Here is an 18732-nt window from a genome sequence, read left to right on the forward strand (position 1 = left end):
TCTTCAACCACAGTGGAGATAGCGCGCGAACACTATGCGCATATAAAAGAAAAATTCCCTTTAAAATGGAGCGCTCCACTCGATCAAAGCACATATGGCCGGGCTGAGTGGCGTATTAAATCTGACGCGCAGCATTGTTGTTTGCCAATGTAGATGTGTTTGTCGTTATTGCCGCGTACACAGCAATATGACGCGGCGGAGAATGGCAAAATCAACAGCTACAGCGGCGGCGATTGGCATTCGATGACTGCTGATGGATGCGCGACGCGTACATCCAACGCTTTTGATGCGCCACATCAAGAGGACCTCATCAAAGCGTTGATACTTTTGATATGAAGAGAGAGTACTAGCGTGTGTTGCTTTTGTTTTAGTAATTATTGCGCGCTACCTGATGGTAGTAGTTTTTGCACAGCGCTCTTATAAAAATAGCCTTTCTTCTTGTTCGGGATATCGCCGCGACGCGCTTCCCTTGTGCACAGCCTAATGTCAGTAATTGTCTTTTGAGCTGCTTGCGCCCAACCGTCGCGCATTTCCTCAGCACCATTATTCCCTCGTTTGCTACCGCCTTTTATTATGCGCCTCTTGGCTGGCTGCCTAAAGTGCTCCGATTGTTCCAATTACTGAGTTGCTGTTGTTCTTGCTCTTATATTTGTGTCCAGTGTTTTTTTTGATGGCGCGATTGTGTTGTGTTGATTCTGCTGATGTGGCTGATCCTTTGACTGATATGTGATGTGCTGCGCCATGGAGTGGGGCAGAATGGAGTTGTGCGGTTGGCGCATATCAAGGCGTGCATCGTTAATGGGTTGTCATTATTCTTTAGTGTTTGAAAGTATTGCTATCTTTTTTTTTTGTGCCAGTGGTCGCTTCATTATGGTTTCTCTGGCTTTCGCATCTTTTGAGTGGCCTGTCAGGCAATTTTATCGCTTCCTCCTTGGGCACCTTTGTTTTTTAGTCTGCATGCCCGTCAAGTGACAGACTGTTACTGGAAGTTTGCCGCAACTGACTGACATGCGTTTGATGGCGGCCATTATTAGCTGTAGCGCTGCTTTAAATCACATTTTACCTCCAATTTATTTAGTGATTTTCCAAATAGTTTTCAGACAAAAAAAAAATTAATTAACTAGCCACCAAAGACTAGCGATATTGAAAAATAATTTGAAAAATACTACTGGCGAAATAAAAGCTTATAATCGCTTACAGCTGTACTTACTTAGCTTATGAAGTCATATCTACCAAAATAAAAAATATGTATGTTTTTAAATATTTTTGTATAAGGTCATGAATTGTAGTTCCGGTGGCAAAAATCCACTTAAGTCAAATAGATTTTGACATCAAAATTCCAGCAAATATATCCCATCATTTAAAACATGCAAATGCATAAATCAAATACACCGAAGTAATATTTCGCTCATATGCCATGTGATCTAACTAAATTTTAGCTCTGCAGTAGTCCATTCAATATCATTTTACGACTGCATTTTCTGTAATTACTTTGCCCAGTAACTTTGACCGCTGGCCATTCGCACGGAAACGGATCGAATACGAAGCAAGCGAAAAGGGCAAGGCACAGTGCGACGTGGCCGACAAAATGTTTTCCATAATACACTAAAAGGCTGAGAAGAAGCCAACACGCTTGTCTCAGCAAGGTCTCTTGGATGCAGCATGTTATTTATTTTGTTTTTTCCCTCCTTTCCTTTCGTAGCAGAAAAAGATGACGCAAATAGCCGTCATCCATTCGCCCACAGTTAGCGAGTGGCGAAACGAACTCAATGAGGTACAACCAAACTCGCTATCGTCTATCCGTGCTAGCTAACTTTGTTGTTGCTTCCACATGCAAAATTCTTCTTTAAGCGACCGGAACTCAAACATCGCGAGCGAGAAGTGGCGAATCGATGACGGCTAGTATCTTCCTTCTAAAAGTAATCAAACTGAAAATAGGCGATAAACCTGTAAGAGTACGGCGGAATAAAGTTATCGAGGGTATTCGTAGCGGGTTTGTTATTGGCTACGCTTCGTTTTCCTCCATCTATTTTATTTTCAATCCATTCAAGGCCACATCTCCGTGTTTTTTGAGTAACAGCTATGCGGAGGTAACTTTTTAGAAAAAATGCATCTGAAAATACACCAGCGGTGGTTTCTTGGATTGATCTGATATCTTGGAACCATGTATCTTAACTGGATCTACGATTTGACAAAGGGAACAATATCTTCACGTCAAGTAAAAATTGGAAAGTCTATGTGTAGCACCTGAAAGGCGATAAAAACCTAAATCGGTAGCATTCAAGAATGATAGAATACAAGATTGCGCCGATCAGAGAGGATTTTTGAGAATAACTTTTGTGTGACGTCACACTGGTGCAATTGCGAGAGAGAAATGCCAAAACGTGAGCAAGAATGGAAGAAGAAGAAAAAATGTTTCAAGGAAAACGTAAACAAGTTGCACAAGTGTGACGTCATGCAAACCACGATTCTGTCAAATTCGTTCAGAGAGGAATAGCGGTCCGAGATCGGCGCAACCTTTGTATTCTCTCAATCGTGGGTAGAATTCATAAATTATCGACCAATGGAAACCCTGTGTTACCACCTCTCCGGAACCTCCGACAACATTGTCCAGAGGATGCATCAGACCAGGCCGAGCATACTTTGAAGTGCCATCAATTTATTACTTAAGAAAGCTTTATTACATGTTAGTTGAGAAGTGCATATGCAAAATGTTCATAAATTAAGTAGAGGCAAATTCTGCACATGCAGCAGTGCATAGCATGCATTTAGGCGCCCGGTGTTATCATTCGCGCATGAACACCTTGCATATAGACTGTCAATCTTGTTCATTGAAAAACCTTCCAATTTTTCGAAGCAAGGTCCTGTGTAGTAGGCGGATTGTGATTGAACCTACAGTTCCTTTCACTCACTCTAGCGGTTAATTACTAGAGAGATTGGCCTATCTCACAGTCCAATTTCCTTATAAGTTATAACAAATAAAAAAGATCTTCTAAGAAAAGTTTTTAATCTAAGACTCCTCTAAACCACCCGACTTTGCCCCACTGTGTCGCATCAGCTCTCCTCGCTTTGATTACTGAAATGTTTCGCTTCTATTTCGCTTGCCAAAGTCTCACAGACCATTTGCCACTTCGCTTTACAATTACAGCATCCATATTGTGGGCTTTTAACTTCCTACTTTTGTTGCTTCAACTGTGAATCTTACTAAATAAAGTGTTGGTTCGGGAATTGTTTTTGTTGCTATTCGCCATAGCACTTTGGCATGTTGCACCCAGCATAACATTTAAAAGTCATAAAAATTGATGAAGTGCTGCGGTGTGCTGTTGTTGTCTGCGCCGTCCTGGTCAACTTAGCAGCCACTGTCATTGCCACTGAGTTTCCCGATCGATTGCTACCCGTAGGAGCAGAGTGTTGATGTTTGCTCAGAATGCGCTACCTTTTTGCCGGCTGTCCAGTTGGTTTGAGTGTTTGCTAGGAAATGGCTGTTGGGCACTTTGGCGTCTACCTCTTCTGCATTTTTTCCCTAGCTCCTGCTCAGACACAGAATTGTGGAATTACCAACGAACGATGGCCAGCAGCGTTCGTTAAGTACTGGACGATGTCCTGAACGGCAGCAAATGAAAGCAGCACTCAACGGCGGGCTTACACCGCCCTGCTTCCCTTGATTCCTTTGCCAGTTGCTAGTCGCCACTTGTTGCCGTTCCTCTTCTTCGTCTTTTTTTGCGTGGCTGTAGCGGCTCCGTTCGATTATTCGAAGGCTTGCTGGTCCTCTTGCCTCTTGTTCTAGTTTTTTCTCTTGTTATTCTGTGCTTTTATGCAGCCTCAGCTGAAATTCCACACATCTGTTGCTGATGCCGCCGCTTCTCCTGTCCCTTGCCACGTCCCCTCCGCCGCGCCAGTAAAAACTCGTTTAAAGCGTTGATTACGACTTTGACGCAGCATCACCGCTGCTGCTGTTACTGCTATTATTGTTGTCGCATTGGTTTCTCATCACTCACTGCAGGACGCGTTGTGCCTTTTTTATTGCAAATTTTATTGCTGCCGTTGCTGTAGCTCGCCAGACATTGGCATGTCGCTGGTGCCATTTAATTTCAGCCATCGTCGCCCAGCCCAGCCGTGGCGGTGTTTCGTTGTCGCGTTTTTTTTTACTAATATCGCAGGAATATTTCCACATTTTTTTTGCTGTTGGTTTTTTCAAGCTTTTGCCCTTATTCCTCGTCGGCTGCTGCCTGCCGACTGCCTGCACCATTGCCTTTTATTGACAGCCAATGCGCTAAAATAAATGTGAATTCTTTCGCGCAGCCAAAATGGAATTCGTTGCAGCGGACGCAGCATAAAAATTAACAGCAAAAAAAAATTAAGAGCGAACAATTTTCAATGCGCTACAACGAAAGTCACACCAGTCGCACGCCGAGTATGTGTGTGTGTGTGTGTCCGTGGTAAGCGAGGTTCGATGTTTTTAATGTTTGGTTATTAATTTTTATTGCCCGCATTCTTTACTGCTGTTGTTGTTGTTGCCAATGCTGTGGCCTTTTGCATTATTCATGCAGTCCTTATTGTTGTTGTTTTTACCTGTTGTTTTCTGTCGCGCCCTGTGCACGTAAATCAAAACTACGGCAACACGCCCTGGCCAACTGGTCGAGCGCTTAGAACGGCTGGGCTGCTGCGGTGTGGCATGTTGCTGTCTGTCTGTCTGTCTGTCTGTTCGACCAGCCTGACAGCGCGCTTAAGCACAACAACTGCGGCTATATTCTCTAATTGGTTTTTTGGCTGCCCAGCTCGAGGCACAGGTGGGCAACAAACAAAACCAAGAAGAAAAAAAGAAAGAAAGGACCAACAACAAATCAGCGCGTACACTGATCAACTTGCCACTGGCAACACGCCCCATTTTTGTCCAGTTACAAAATCTCATTTGCTGATTTTTTGTTAGCCGCATTAAAATTAATTGCATCGATCTGTAGACACTTTTCAACAAAATCTATTATCTCGCAATTGCATGCAACATAATTGAATTTTGCTGCTGCAAACCGCAAACATTTCCCCAGCAGCACCTTGCGGCTCCGCTCCCCGGAAGCACAAGCACTTTTTGCAATTATTCCGCACATTTAGTTGCAATTAAGCAGCAATAAAAGGCAGGAAGGCCAGCAGGAGCAGCGTCGGGAAGTAGGAATAAAGGAAGAAAAAACTTGTTGCAAGCATGCGCGCCACACGCAACCACCAGCGCATGCCACAACTGGAAGCAGACAAGATAAATGCAAAAACCGCAAACAAGCAGGCGGCTGTCCGCTAGCCGCAACAGCCGCAGGAGGGCCGCACTGGGCGCCACCACAGCCGTGCCCCGCTCCGTGGCATACAGCAAGCGTTTGCTACTCAGTTCTTGCTGTATCTCGTAAATAGAAATCAGATTTCTTGTGCAGCTTCGTTTTCGCATTTACATTTGTATTTGCATTTGCGGCGCACACCGTGTTGCATGCGCAGTTACACGCTCGTGCGTGCCACAAAGTGAGCGACGAGCAGCCAGCCCACAGTGAGGTGCTGTGCCGTGCCGTGCCGCAAATGGCATTGCCGAATCGATTGCACATTGCTTATGCGCTAATTTGTAAGCGCAGAAAAATGCAAATACAAATTTTAGCAACTTGCCACGGCAGACCCAAAAGCGGCTTGCCACGCGCGGTGGCGCGAGTAGCCATATTTGGATAGCGCTGGAATTTCAGCAGGCAGCAGAGTTTTTGTCCACATTGTTTTTATTTAGTAATCTCTCACTACAACCTGCCACATGCCACGCGCAACTTTCTTTCCTTTCACTGGCGGCTGCTGGAAGTGCAAAAGATGCAATTTCAGAGCCACCAAAATAAGCTTCGACATGCCGCAAACAAGCAGCAGTGCAAACAGATAAAAAAGTAGTGATTTGAGAAATGAGAAAAACATAAAATCTACAACAATTTTTAGTGTCGCTGCAACAAACACGCGGACAACAAGAAATTCTGGTGTAAACCACATTCCATAGGCTGCCTAAAAGTCCGCGACCGTGCTTGGCACTGCACAAACGGCACAACGAGGGAAGATGGTATGAGTGTAGCAACAGCCAGCGCGCAAGTGGCTGCACTGGTGGCCTGCCGGCCATGGCAGTGGTCGCGGCAGTTGCATGGAGTCATCTCGGCCAGCCACTCTTTCGCCTGCCATCAGCCGCATATTGCATGCAAGCGCACACAAGCGGGCATACACTTGCATTCCCAACATCAGTCTAGCTTCTTCTTGCCCGTCTCTTCTTCTTCATTTTCTTGGGCATTCTCTTTTTTTTTCGTTGCTTTCGATATTAAAAATCGAACTTGTTCGTTCGCTCATTTGACGTTTCGGCAGCTGTTCTGGCCGCACAGTGCCTGTTTTCACATTCACATGGCAAGCCACTCGTTCGTGTGCCACCGCTCTTCCCCTCAAGTTTTTTGCCTGCTTCGCGAGCACATCGAAACGCGTTCAACGCGCTTCACTTATTTATGCGCGCTGTCTGTCTGTCTGGCTGTATGTTGGGTTGTCGGTGTACCTTCGGACAAGCCTGCAACTTTTCTTCACAATCGAGTGCAATCAGGATAAAATAACATGTCGGCACAAAGCAAAAACACCACTAAAAAGAACAAAAGCAGCATGCTCTGGCTGTAAAAAATTGCAAAATAATATTGGCAAAAAACCGAGGAGTGGCAGTGCGAAGATGCTGTATGCACTAGCCTTCGCTCATTTCCTTTTTTCGCTCTGTTTTCCCTTCAATGTGCCAAGGAATTGACTGTTCTGGTCTCGCCTGGTCCAACGACCGATTGGTTGCGCGCTAAGGCGGTGTCGCCACTCTGTTTTGCAACGCTGCAATTTAATTGGATACTCAATTTCTTTTTGGATATTTGCTTTAAATTCTGGTTAGCTTCAAAGCGCACACGTGAAAGGTAGAGAAAAGGGCTGAGAGGATGAACAAGAAGGAGTTTAAGTTAAGAGTTTCCAACCCTCAGACTCATGCAGTTCGAAGAAGGTACGTCAGAAAATTTATATAGACTCCATATAGAAATCGGAAATTCAATTAATGTTAGACTTCGTTCCTAAGCTGATCAAATTTACGTTTGCGGCTCAATTCAGCTTAGCCGAGTAGCCCAAGCTCTCTTGCGGTTTCAAAGTTCTGTAAGAATACGAAAGAAAAGCGAAAGAAAAGATGTCGTGGACCTAGTTTCCACGACAGTCGGGTCTATGTAACCAGAAAAACATCAAGAAAAACGTCGTCGACATAGATAAATAGATAGACAGATAGTAGACAATGTCATTGGCTTAAGCGAGCTAGCAGAGAGTATCATACTTCATCAACCAGACCACTGTAGCGTTGTCCTGGCAGAAAGGAGGCGGCTGTGTGGCTCGTAATCTTAAAGACCTCTACCGAGTAGGCTATTACGATGTACTATGACAGGTAGACTGCTATTAAATCCTTAAAACCCGAACCCAAAGCAAAACCGTCCCAGACGCGCTGGCTGTACAATGAACTTTGGCATTTTTTTTTTTGTCTCTGGTCACAGAGATATCACTGAAATCATATCATGATCCGCAAGCTAGATTGGAAGGAGACGGAAATACTTTTGGTAAACTCTTCTTCGAAAGTAGAAATACTTCTAACTGCTCGCAAAGACAGTGTAAGAGCGATTTTTAACGAAGCAGAAAAGTTCAGAATTCACCTGTCAGGAAACAAGGCACATCTGGCCAAAAATCAAGACAAAAAATCAGTGTAGATATAATATATAGTCGCTGTTTCTTTTTTAGATTTGAATTTCATAATACGAGTCAACAAGTCCGTCCGAGGCGAGAAAGACTTAGATTTGCTTTTTAAATCCCTAAGCTGACAGCCACCCTTACCTAACCTATCTGAACGTACCATATTTCGACTATTTAAAACGACGGAGGGGATTTATAGATCTAATGGAAAATTCTTGAGATTTGTTTGTTAGGAAAACTGGAAAAAACAACAAAATCGAAGCGGTAGAAGTTACAGACTTCAGGAGGAATCGAACCCACCCCATTTTATTTCATTGTCACATACCGTGCTGATTTACCAGCACTTCTCAAACGGCCTATGAAATAATTTCTTGAAGTTTTCTGTTACCGGTATCCTCATGCGATCTTACAGTTCACTGTTCTAGACTGTCCGAGCGACGATTTCTAACAATGTTGCTTTCGCAAGTCTACCAGGAAGGCATTTTGAAGAATTCTTATCTCATCAATGAATCAGATTGCAAATGGGTAATCATGTGATAGGTTTTTTCTGTTCCATATGTTCGTGAGAGTCCCTGGTTTAGCATTGTAGCTTCCTTGTCATTGCTGGATTGGCTTAGAAATAGTTGCACTTTATTGCACCAGGGTATCACTTATGTTTGGCGGCATTTTTCTTAAGCCCAAAGAACTTTCTCATAGACTTGGTTTTGTTGAAAGAAACTGTCTGATAAATCATTATTCCTTTCCGATTCCCATCTTGCTCTGGGGTGATCGTAGCTGACCTTAGCGAATCTTTTCTTTCTTCTTATGACCACAATCTTTTCTCTCTCAACGATGACACTAACTTTTCGTGTCCCCAAACTGGCTGTATTGACCCCCATATAATTCTCTGTTCTATTTCCAGCGAGTTATCCAAATGGCCTTTGGCAAGATCCAGTATTAGTCTGATCATCTCCTTGTAGCTGTGCCTATCCAAATGGGTTTGTTTTCATATTTTTTTGTGCAACATTTCTTCAAAAATTATAAATCTAAAGATCCTCCAGTTTTCGTTTCTACCTCGCGCTTTTCGTAGTTAAAAGCATTTACTTTTCTTCTAGGGTTCTCCAACTATTTACCTTCGCGAGTATGTGCGTGTCTATTTGCTTGAATACTATGTATATGTTCGCTCGTTTGCACAGGCGCACAACTTGCAACAATCGCTTAACTTCAGTGCTTTCCGCGAAGTCCGAATGGCAACGCAAATGAGTCAAACACGAAGTTCAATTCACTTTAAATGATTTGCTGCTCTGCTTTTTGCGCAAATCGCCTGCGGAGTTATGCATTACAATCGCAAATGCAGGTATGTTTGCTTGTGTGCCTGCGCATATTTAATACCCAAGTAGCTGTATGCTCTTAAATAGCCACTTGCTTAAGCACAGCTTGCAACTGCATTAACTGCTTTTTGCGGCATTCAACTTCTGCTGACGCCCTACCCTCCGCGCCCTTGCTCACTTGCGGCGAGAAATAAACATTTCTAAGATGTGTTACTGCTGTTGTTGTTGTTGGTGTTGTAAATAGTTAGGCGCATTATTGTCGCTTACTTGTCGGTGGTTATACTTATGTACATAAATTTATTTGTGCAACATCGCTGAAAAATGTGGCCGAAGTCGCAAATTGTTGCAACTAAACTCGAAGCGTTCGCCTGGTCACAGCACAGTGCCTTTTTCCTTTGCCCTAAGTTGCTGCTGCTTCTCTGTCTTTTTCGTGCGATTTTCTTGTTGGGATTGAGTAAATATTTTTCCAGCATTAAAATTGCACAGCACAGCACTCAAGGGTGGTGCGCAGAGCAGCGGTTTGCATGTGTGGCATGTTGCATGCAGCTTCTTTTGGCTGTGCGCGGCATTGAAATTCAATTTTTTTGTTTGTTTGCGGCAAGGTGGGGCGCAGTTGTGCAACGAAGTTGCTGCGCATGCAAAGTCGCAAACAACAAAAGTGAGCTGAGCTGGCTTTATACCTCGAAGGCTTGTGGTAACAACAAAAGCAACAACATCAATTGCAAACAGTAAAACTTGCTACATAAACTCTCAGAATCAGAATCCTGGTTGCGACTGTAAATTTCTGCTTTGTTGTTGTTGCAGCATCTCAAGATCATTGCCATTTAAGGTGTGCTTTGGTTTTTGTAGTGTAGGTACTTGCCACATACACTCACACACACACACACACAATTTTTTACGTTTTGCCTTTGTGGCAGCAACAAGTGAGCCGCTTATGCCACACAGCGGCAGCGGACGTGTGTGTTCATATTTATATTTGTGCGCACGCGTAAGCCATTGTCCACGCTGCTCTTCTTTCTTTCCACTTTTCCGCTTTTCTTCCCTGCAACAATTTTTTTTCGTCACATCTTATTGTTGTTGCCTTCGCATGCCCATTTGTTGCGGCAAGAGAAAAATGTTGCTACCAATTTACTTGGAATCGCAGCGCATGTGTGTGGCAAATCTAACAAGTTGTTGCCACAGGCCGCGGCGCACTCACACGCGTGCTCAACGACACAAGTGCGCAGATAATGGCAACACAATGCAGCTACAACAACAGCAATGCCGCATTTATTTTATTTATTAAATAAATTGCACACTTTGCACTCGCATTTGGCTCGTTTGCTCGGCTTATTGCCAGCCAGTCAGCGATGCGAGCAGCGCCGGCAGCCTTGCCACGCAGCGCATGAAATGCCATTTATCTGCTGTGTCAATGTTGTTGTTGTTGCCATTGTTGCTGCAATTGTGGGTCGTTATAGTCATCAGCTAGCATTGTTGTTGTTGCTTGTTATTGCCATTTTCATTACTAATGCTCGCAGCGATGACTCATTGTGCTGCCGCATATTTGGCACATCGCCGCCGTTGCAGCCGCCATCAGCCATCAGCCGTCACCCGCCAGCCGCTTGCCGCTCGTCATTGCAATTGCATGCACTCGCTTTTGTTGCTCTTTTCGTTGTTGCTATTGTCATTGCAGCTGCTGCTGCTGCTGCAAATAGTTGGCAATGCGATTTTCTCATTTATAGCTCGTTGAAGGCTGCTGCCGAAGGCGTGAGTGGTGGCAGATTTCGATTTGTGAAAATCGACAATTTATTTTCAATATTTTTTTAGTTTGCTTTTTCGTTGTTTTTTTTTCTCGCAATTTTACCTGCATATGTTGCAATGTATTTGGCTGCCGTTGGCGATTGTGGCAAGTTTGTAGGTGTTTAGCTTATTTCATTTTCGGTAAATTATCTATTTATTTTGGGGGTTTTTGTTTTTGCCCACAGACGTGCCAAGCCAAATAAATGAGTGTTTTGGCAGTAAAGTGCAAATGAGTTACAAGATAAATGGCCAGCGTGTGGTGTTGCTGGCCTTTTGCGGTAGGCAATTTTTGGATTTGCGTGGTGGGAAATAGAGCTTTTCCAATGAAATATTTATACAGGAAAAAAAAATCCAAAAGAAAAGGTGGTACTGTTTTAAGTAATGAGGAACGTACAAGCCGCTTTTAGTGTAACTTATTTGTTGGAAATTCTCATGTTCAACGTTGAAAAGCTGCGCTAGGCTTTCAAGAAAATAAGTCAAATGAAATAATATGACATTTTAGTGCATAATATAACACTTTTTGATTAAATTTTTAAATTAGTTCGAAATCTCAAATCGACACTCGAGTGAAAGATCGACCTATGTCGGCAGCCAGTTCGAAAACGTCCTATCTTAGAAAACTTCCCAAGAACGCCCTACTTCAGAATTCGAATCGAAAAACACCTTATCTCAGAATATGGTTGAAAAACGTCTTATCTTAACTGAAAATTCATTGAAAATGTGCTGAGACAGGGCGTTATTCAACCAAATTATGAGATAGGGTGTTTTTCAAACAAATTCTGAAGTAGGGCGTTCTTGAAATGTTTCCTGAGTAGCTGCCGAGACATCTTTTAATTCCTGAACCCGCCCATCCCGACATTTTTCAGAATTGTACCGCGGGTCCCTGTGGGTCCCGAAATCTTTCACTAAGAAAAATGCACATGTGTTTTAAATTAATTAAAAAAGCAAAATAATAATAAAAAATCTGGCAACTTCCGATTATTTTTTTTTTACTTTGCTGTTCGTTTTCGTCTCAATAAAACATAAAAAATCCACATTTCATAAATATTTTTAAGGAAGATTTTCTGAATCTGAAAAGGTTGCGGTTTTATCGGTCCCGTCCTTTTCCGACGCCGCCCATCCGGGCCAATTTGAAATCATTACCGTGGGTCCCGATATCCCGCGCCCACATCTAGTCTACATATAACGTAGTTTGGATGTTGCTGATATAGGCGCCCACAGGGTAAAAGCTTTCTCTGAAAATCCCTGCTGAAAACCATTGCTGGACGTAGAGAATCTCTATCCTATGCTTGTTCATATAAAATTTAAAGCAAGCTTAAAATAACTATAAACCCAGGTGTCCAATTTAAAAACCAGGCAGTTGAAGCTTTAGTAAATTTTGGAGAGTTCATTTAAAAAATAAGCCTCTATGTCGTTTTTATTAAGAGAACCTATGCATGTATTGGTAATTATTTGGATAAACAAAAAAAAGAAGCAAATTATAGTTGAAAAGCTTTTCAAATAGGTCCTTCTAAGCATTTTCGGTAAGTTTTATAAACATCCTTTTTATTAATTGAGACTCCAGCAATTTTTTAAAGCTTAGATAATTTATCAGAGAGTTACTTAAACAGTTCTTCCCAACGGATATGTTTTGGCCGCGACTGATTTTAAACATTTAAAAGGTTTTCTTGAAATTTCACTACGTCAACTTAGTAATTTTTGCTAAAATCGATGAAATACCTGATAATATTATTCAAATATTTTATGCTATTGCTAGTCAAGGGAAGTCTTTAACATGTGTGCGTCAATATGAACTATAAAGGAAGCTTTAATTTGCGATTTTTATAACTTTTGGACAAAGAAAACTTTTACTATGTTCTTATCTTAAACAAGTATTTTACAGAAAGCTTAAAAGCTTTGCTCGCGCACCTATGAAGTAACTAACTCTGCTTCATATTAACAAAAAATAAAAGAAAAGCTTTCCGCCGGACTTATTGAGCTTTCAGACAATAAAGTTTGTTTTTATGTGTGCATTTGAAGGTTCCTTTTGAGTTCAAACTGTTTTTTTTTTTAAGCTTTAGAAGTTTATACAGAGATTCTCCCGCCTTTTTGCTGAGCTTTATTTTTTTACGTTTTAGAAGTTTGTACAAAGGCTTTAACATTTTTTTACAGAGCTTTCACCTTCGATATCTTGACTTTAAAGTTTCTCCAAAGTGAATTTGTGATTTTCGATTGTAACTTAAGCTTTAAAGAACTTTTTGAAAGTTAAGTTTAGAACTTAAGTACAAAAATATATACATATATCGCAGAGACTTACTGCCATTGGACTGAGAGTTCTTTGCGGAAAGCAGTTGAAATTCAAAATCTTTCTTCTTTTATACAATTCCCATGAACTTTATAACGATCTCAAATGTTATTAGACATGCTTTCGCCTGAAGAAAATTCATTACTGCAATATGATCGAAATTTTCACGCTTAATTGTGTTCAGTAATTTTTGACAAAATGTTTCAGTTTATATACGAATTAGTTTCGGCATCGAAAATATTGGCTAAATACTAAACTTTGTAATTGCCTATTAAAATTTTGTTTTCCTAAATAAAGTAAAAGCAAACAAGGGGGCAGTACTCGCAACTAAGAGCGAAAGTACCAAATTGAAAGCTGATCAATCAAAAGCAGTAACCGTTGGTTGTCCATCACATCGAAAATAAAGGGGCTGTATAAGAGGCGTGGTCGATAGGGTTGCCAATGAAATCAGTATTCAGCAAATGCGATGATTAAATCGTGCGCGCGATTAAATACACTCAGAAGGCAAACAAAGAAAGACGGCGAGAAGCGGATGAAGACTTGAGTATTAAATTAATAAATATTAAAATGTTACAGAGAAAATCGATGTCGTGAGATTAACATAAATATCTATGAAAGAACGACCGAATAATAAAAACTACAAAATCACTGTTTAACAGCATGTAAACTGACACTCGCTATAGTCAGCGACAAACAAGCGAACAAGCTTACATTTAGGCAAAATAATAATTAGAAAAGCTTAACAGCGGCGCCATTGGGCTACCAGTGATTGGCAATAAAATAAAGTGACAGGCCATCAACTGGTTAAAAAGCCAATGAAGCCAGCTAACAAATCGAAGACATTAGCTACCGCAACAACAAAAGCAACAACAGCAACAAGTATAAAGCAAAAAAATTGAACGATGACTGGACCAAAGCGGTCTATAGGTTCAAGGGAATTACGTTTTGTGTAAAAGAAAACTTGTGAATAAACTGGCTAAGAGATTTGAATTTATCTACGTGCATCATATTGACGCAGATGGTAAAGATTTTGCAAAGTATTGTGTATGAAACGACAAGCGAGGGTGTTTTTGAAGAATTTGCGATTTTTCGATTTTATAAAGCCCTTCGTGATTTTTTACCCGTTGTATTTATTCATATTTCACTCAACAATAAAAAGGGCTTAGGAATAGATATTGAAATTGCGTAGAAATATTCCGTCGGAGCGAAAGAGATACCACAGAAGCTAATATAAGCCAAGCAACTCTATTACGTACATAGGTAAAACGTAAACCAGTTGAGAATTACAAGCCCGTGGCGGTTATTGACTACGCTGACATCGACATGGCTCTGAAATAAAGGAATTGGGGAGATAAAAAAGTAAGCGAAAATTTAAGTGCTGTGGACAGTTAAGGCAAGATTTCAGATATTCGACTCGGAACCCACTGGTGGTAGCAGAGGAAGAGCGAGGCCTTCACTGCGTTGGAAAGACCAAGTAGAGAAGGACTTGGCTTCACTTGGCATTTCCAATTGGCGTCAGTTCAAAGAAACGACTGGCGTGCTTTGTTGAACTCGGCCAAAATCGCTTAGGTGGTTACTTCGCCAAATAAGAAGAAGAAGAAGATCAGCTATTGTGGCAAACACCTTTCCCAAGGCATCTTTTGTTTTTGTGACTCAGCGGTATTTGTTGCAATATCAAAAATAATCAATCTCGGTTATAATATAAATTTAATAATTTGTTGCTTTACTGCGCAACTGCGACCGCTTTTGCTTTAAACGTTATGCGATTTCGGTAGCCTGCTGCAATGGCTTTAGTTTGAAAGCACTTCTGCGAGGACTCACAGCTTGCCGCAAACGGAAATCGCTCATTGATTACCGGCGTCGAATTGCGAGACGAACTGGAACGCAATTAGAAGTGGAGGATGCAGGAGCGTCCGCACGTCGGTGAGGCATCAATGAAACGGCCTTCGATCCAGCAGTTGATCAGTTGATGTAGAACGTGCGAGAATGCAAACGATGAAACAGCCGGCTAAAAAGGCTTTACGGCGAAACATTTGCTGGACCAAATGAAGTACAATGTCAGGGTAGAAGAGCATACGAAGCATCGCACCAAAGGAATGGATAATGAGGCAACGGTATGAGTTAATTAAAGGAAATGCATTAAAAAATAACTGAAAAATTGCTGAATGGTTCGAGCTGCATCATAAGCAATGCATGGATCAATGGATTGATGAATGAATAAATGGTGAAGTGAGTCAGCGATGAAGCAAGGCTGCTGGCGAGAGGAGCTGGTTTTGGCTATTAGACATATAGTATATTTAAGTACTAAGGGAACATGTATGTGAGGAGTTAATGAAATTTGCAAGAAAATTATTTAAAACTATTTTAAATTGGAAATTGACGCATTAAGAGCTGCGGTAGGGGTTGCTTAAGGCGCTTACTCGTGCTCGCCTAGAAGTTGTCTTAAGTGTATCATTATTTACATCATCCCATATGCTCAGCAATAATAATTAGGCAAATTCTAGAAAAACAAATCGTAAACCGCCTATTTTTTCTCAAAACCTTTGTTCTTAATAGGCGGCTTTTATGTAATTTTCATATTCATCTTATTTTTTTGCTCATTTATGCTGCTCATCTGCCATTGCCTTGTAGCTTTGAACCTATGCAGGTTAATAAACATATAATTAGTTTGTATACGCAAGCCAAGCAAAAATTAATTCGCGTATTTTCAGCTGAAAATTTTACTTCGCTATTGGCGCTGTTTTAGTTTCTACGAGGCATTAAGTGAGGGACTAGAAAGAATGCGAAAAAAAATAAAAAAAAGGTGAAGAACGTACTAACTCAACTCTTCACACTTGCCAACAACACTTTGAACCCGGCTAATTGAGTTCCTGTTACCATGAAATTATAAACAACTTAGTGTTTTTTCACTTCGCTGCCCTCCGCCCAGTCTGAGCTGTGAGCATCCGCCAAAGCAGCAAGCGGAAAAAGAGAGGAAGTGAAATAAAAAGATGAAATGTTTAAAAAACTAACAAAAAGTTCAAAATGTTAGTAAATTTTTTTTTGTATGTAGTTGTCATTTGAGAACACCATAACACAAATATTTTCATAAACAACAACGCGCGGAGCTGGCCAATGCAGTTACAAGTCAATTTCACACAGCTGAAAATGGCTTGGCTTGTATGTAAAACATTTGTAAGCTCTTAAACTTATATTTATGTACATATGATCTAGCGTACGTGTGTAAGCTTAATAATCATAATTAGCTTCAGCAACACGCATTTATTTATATAGTTTCCAAAAAAAATAGAAATAAATTAAAAGTAAAATAAAAGCTTGTGGCTTTGTCAGCCAATAAATCATTTTCTGCAATGAAATTCTGTGAAAAAACAACACATTAGCGCTGATTATAACTGCTGAATTATGCGATGGTCCAGCGCTAGATTTAATGGAAAACATTTGAATATTACGATGTGAAGAAAACTAATTCGAAACAATGCAGAAAAGAGCTGAACTGCGCTGAATACAGCTGAATTACACGAAAATAGACTTAGCGTGGTTAAATATTATAACAAAAAGCGGTAAAAATGCGCTGAATAGATTGAATAAAAAGAAATAGCAAGTATTCCTATTAAATAAGAACTTGCAGACCTGGGTATATACTATTTAAGGAGCTGAGTTGTGCTGAATTGAATACAAAAGAATAAACAGTTAAAGTACGCAGCTGAAAGATGTCTAATAAAGCATTATTTAATTAAAATGTAAAAGCAATAGCTCTGAATGGCTCAAAAATTTGGCTGAGTAGTTAAGTACTGCGCTGAATATTTCGAAGTTTATGTGTGCAGCGCACAGAAGACCATTTAAGGAAACCAGAATGCTAAAATACCGAACTTGTATATAAAAAGAGCTTGACATAAACTTAGTGGAGCTTAAAAAGTCAAATACATATAGCCGCATAAACCTCAAATGAATGAACATATAGATTAAAAAACAGTAAATAGCGGAATGTCTAGCTGAATAGCGAAATGTCAAGCTGAATAGCAAAATATTGAGCTGAATAGCGAAATGCTGAGCTGAATAGCGCAATGCTGGGCTGAATAGTTGAATATATTAGGCAAGCTATACTCTTAGAACGTTTAGAACAGTAACCTCGTAACCACGCAAACTTACTTAATTTTGTATGAAAATCCGGGTTATTTACGAGGTTTACGCGGTTACAAGGCATTTACATGTACAGATGAATACCCATTAAATTTTTTCTTCTTTAAAAGCTAATTAATGCCACCAAATTCAATAATTCTTTCTTTTGAGAGGAAATTCGATGAATAAAATTTCAATGAAAGCAATTCTATCGAAATATGTATGCAAACCAATTTCTGCGAACGATAGGTGCAAAGAGGGTAGATCCACTCAAACAGGCCAGACAGCAGTAGCAGATAACCGGTACAGAGTTTTTAATTAATTACCGCAATTTGTCAAGCTTTGACAAGCAAAAGATAAACATAACAGAAAACAAGCAACACAAAGCGGCAAAAGTGGGCTCTGGAGAGGAGAAGTCATTCCACATTCTCGAAGATTCAAATTCATGAATCGCGGATTGCAAAAATAATCGCTTCCCACAGGTCTTGCCTTTGATTTGGGAATTAATTTCATGCATAAACATGCAAAGAATGTGGGCAAAGAAGCAGAAAAATTTACTGTGGCTGCAGCTGTTGCGAGCCATTCAACCGAAAGACGCTACAAATTGTTGGGCCAGCGATGCTGCAAAGGCGATAAGTTGGCCACATAATTGAAATGCTTGCAACTTCGGCAGCTGGGCGCACCATTCCGGAACCTAGGTTGCTTACATAATAAATGCTGGCAAAAATACGAAGAAATTTTATATTTCTTCGCGTAGCCTAGTTTTGGGCGCCTTGCAATATTTGCCACAATGCCACGCAGTGAAAAATCCACACCCTGACATTTTACCTGTGCGCTTAATCGGTAAGCGCAATCGTACTGTGCAACATTTAATTTAAGTTGTTGCACATGCCAATTTCGCTTTAGAGTGGCAAAAAATGGTGGAATTTCGTAAAAAGACAGCGCTGAGCTAAATTGCAATGGGGCGGCATCATTCATTGGCCGTATCCTTGTAAGTACAAACAATGCACTTTTTATTGTTATTATTGCATTTATTGCCATCATTATGGGCCAGCAGCGGCAGTCCCTGTTGATGCGGTTAAATGCGCACACAGCGATCGATCGACGCGCTTGAGCAGCACTGTACCTGCATGCATTTTCTTCTGTTTTTTTTTTTTTGCCGAGGTTGTTGCAACTGCAAAAGTATGCATCGCCTCGTTGCTGTGATGCGCCAGCGCGATAATTTTTCAATGTAGCTACACGACAGCTACTTACATATTGCAGCAACAATGCTGCCCTGCTTCGCGGCGTTCAGCTCTACGCCTTTTTGATTTATTTGCGTGGCTTGAATAAACAAAAAATCACATCTTGCATTCGCCTCGTTTAGATTTATTTTCTTTATATTTTATTCCATTTGACTGCCTTTGCTTGCCTCACTGTGGTTGTTGTTGCTGTTAATTGTTATCTACATTTTTGTAATCAATATTTTCCTTATTTAATGATCACTTGGCGAGCTATTGC

At 40.9% G+C, this 18732-nt stretch overlaps 1 protein-coding gene across 6 annotated transcripts in view; it reads right to left on the reverse strand.

Moving 5' to 3' along the window:
* Positions 1-18732, reverse strand: part of LOC118748450 (interference hedgehog) — a 99526-nt gene that overhangs the window by 14754 nt on the left and 66040 nt on the right. The window lies entirely within an intron of this gene.

The sequence above is a fragment of the Rhagoletis pomonella genome, unplaced genomic scaffold (assembly GCF_013731165.1).
Source record: "Rhagoletis pomonella isolate Grant_MI unplaced genomic scaffold, Rhpom_1.0 Rhpom_scaffold_00013, whole genome shotgun sequence".
Lineage (NCBI taxonomy): Eukaryota > Metazoa > Arthropoda > Insecta > Diptera > Tephritidae > Rhagoletis > Rhagoletis pomonella.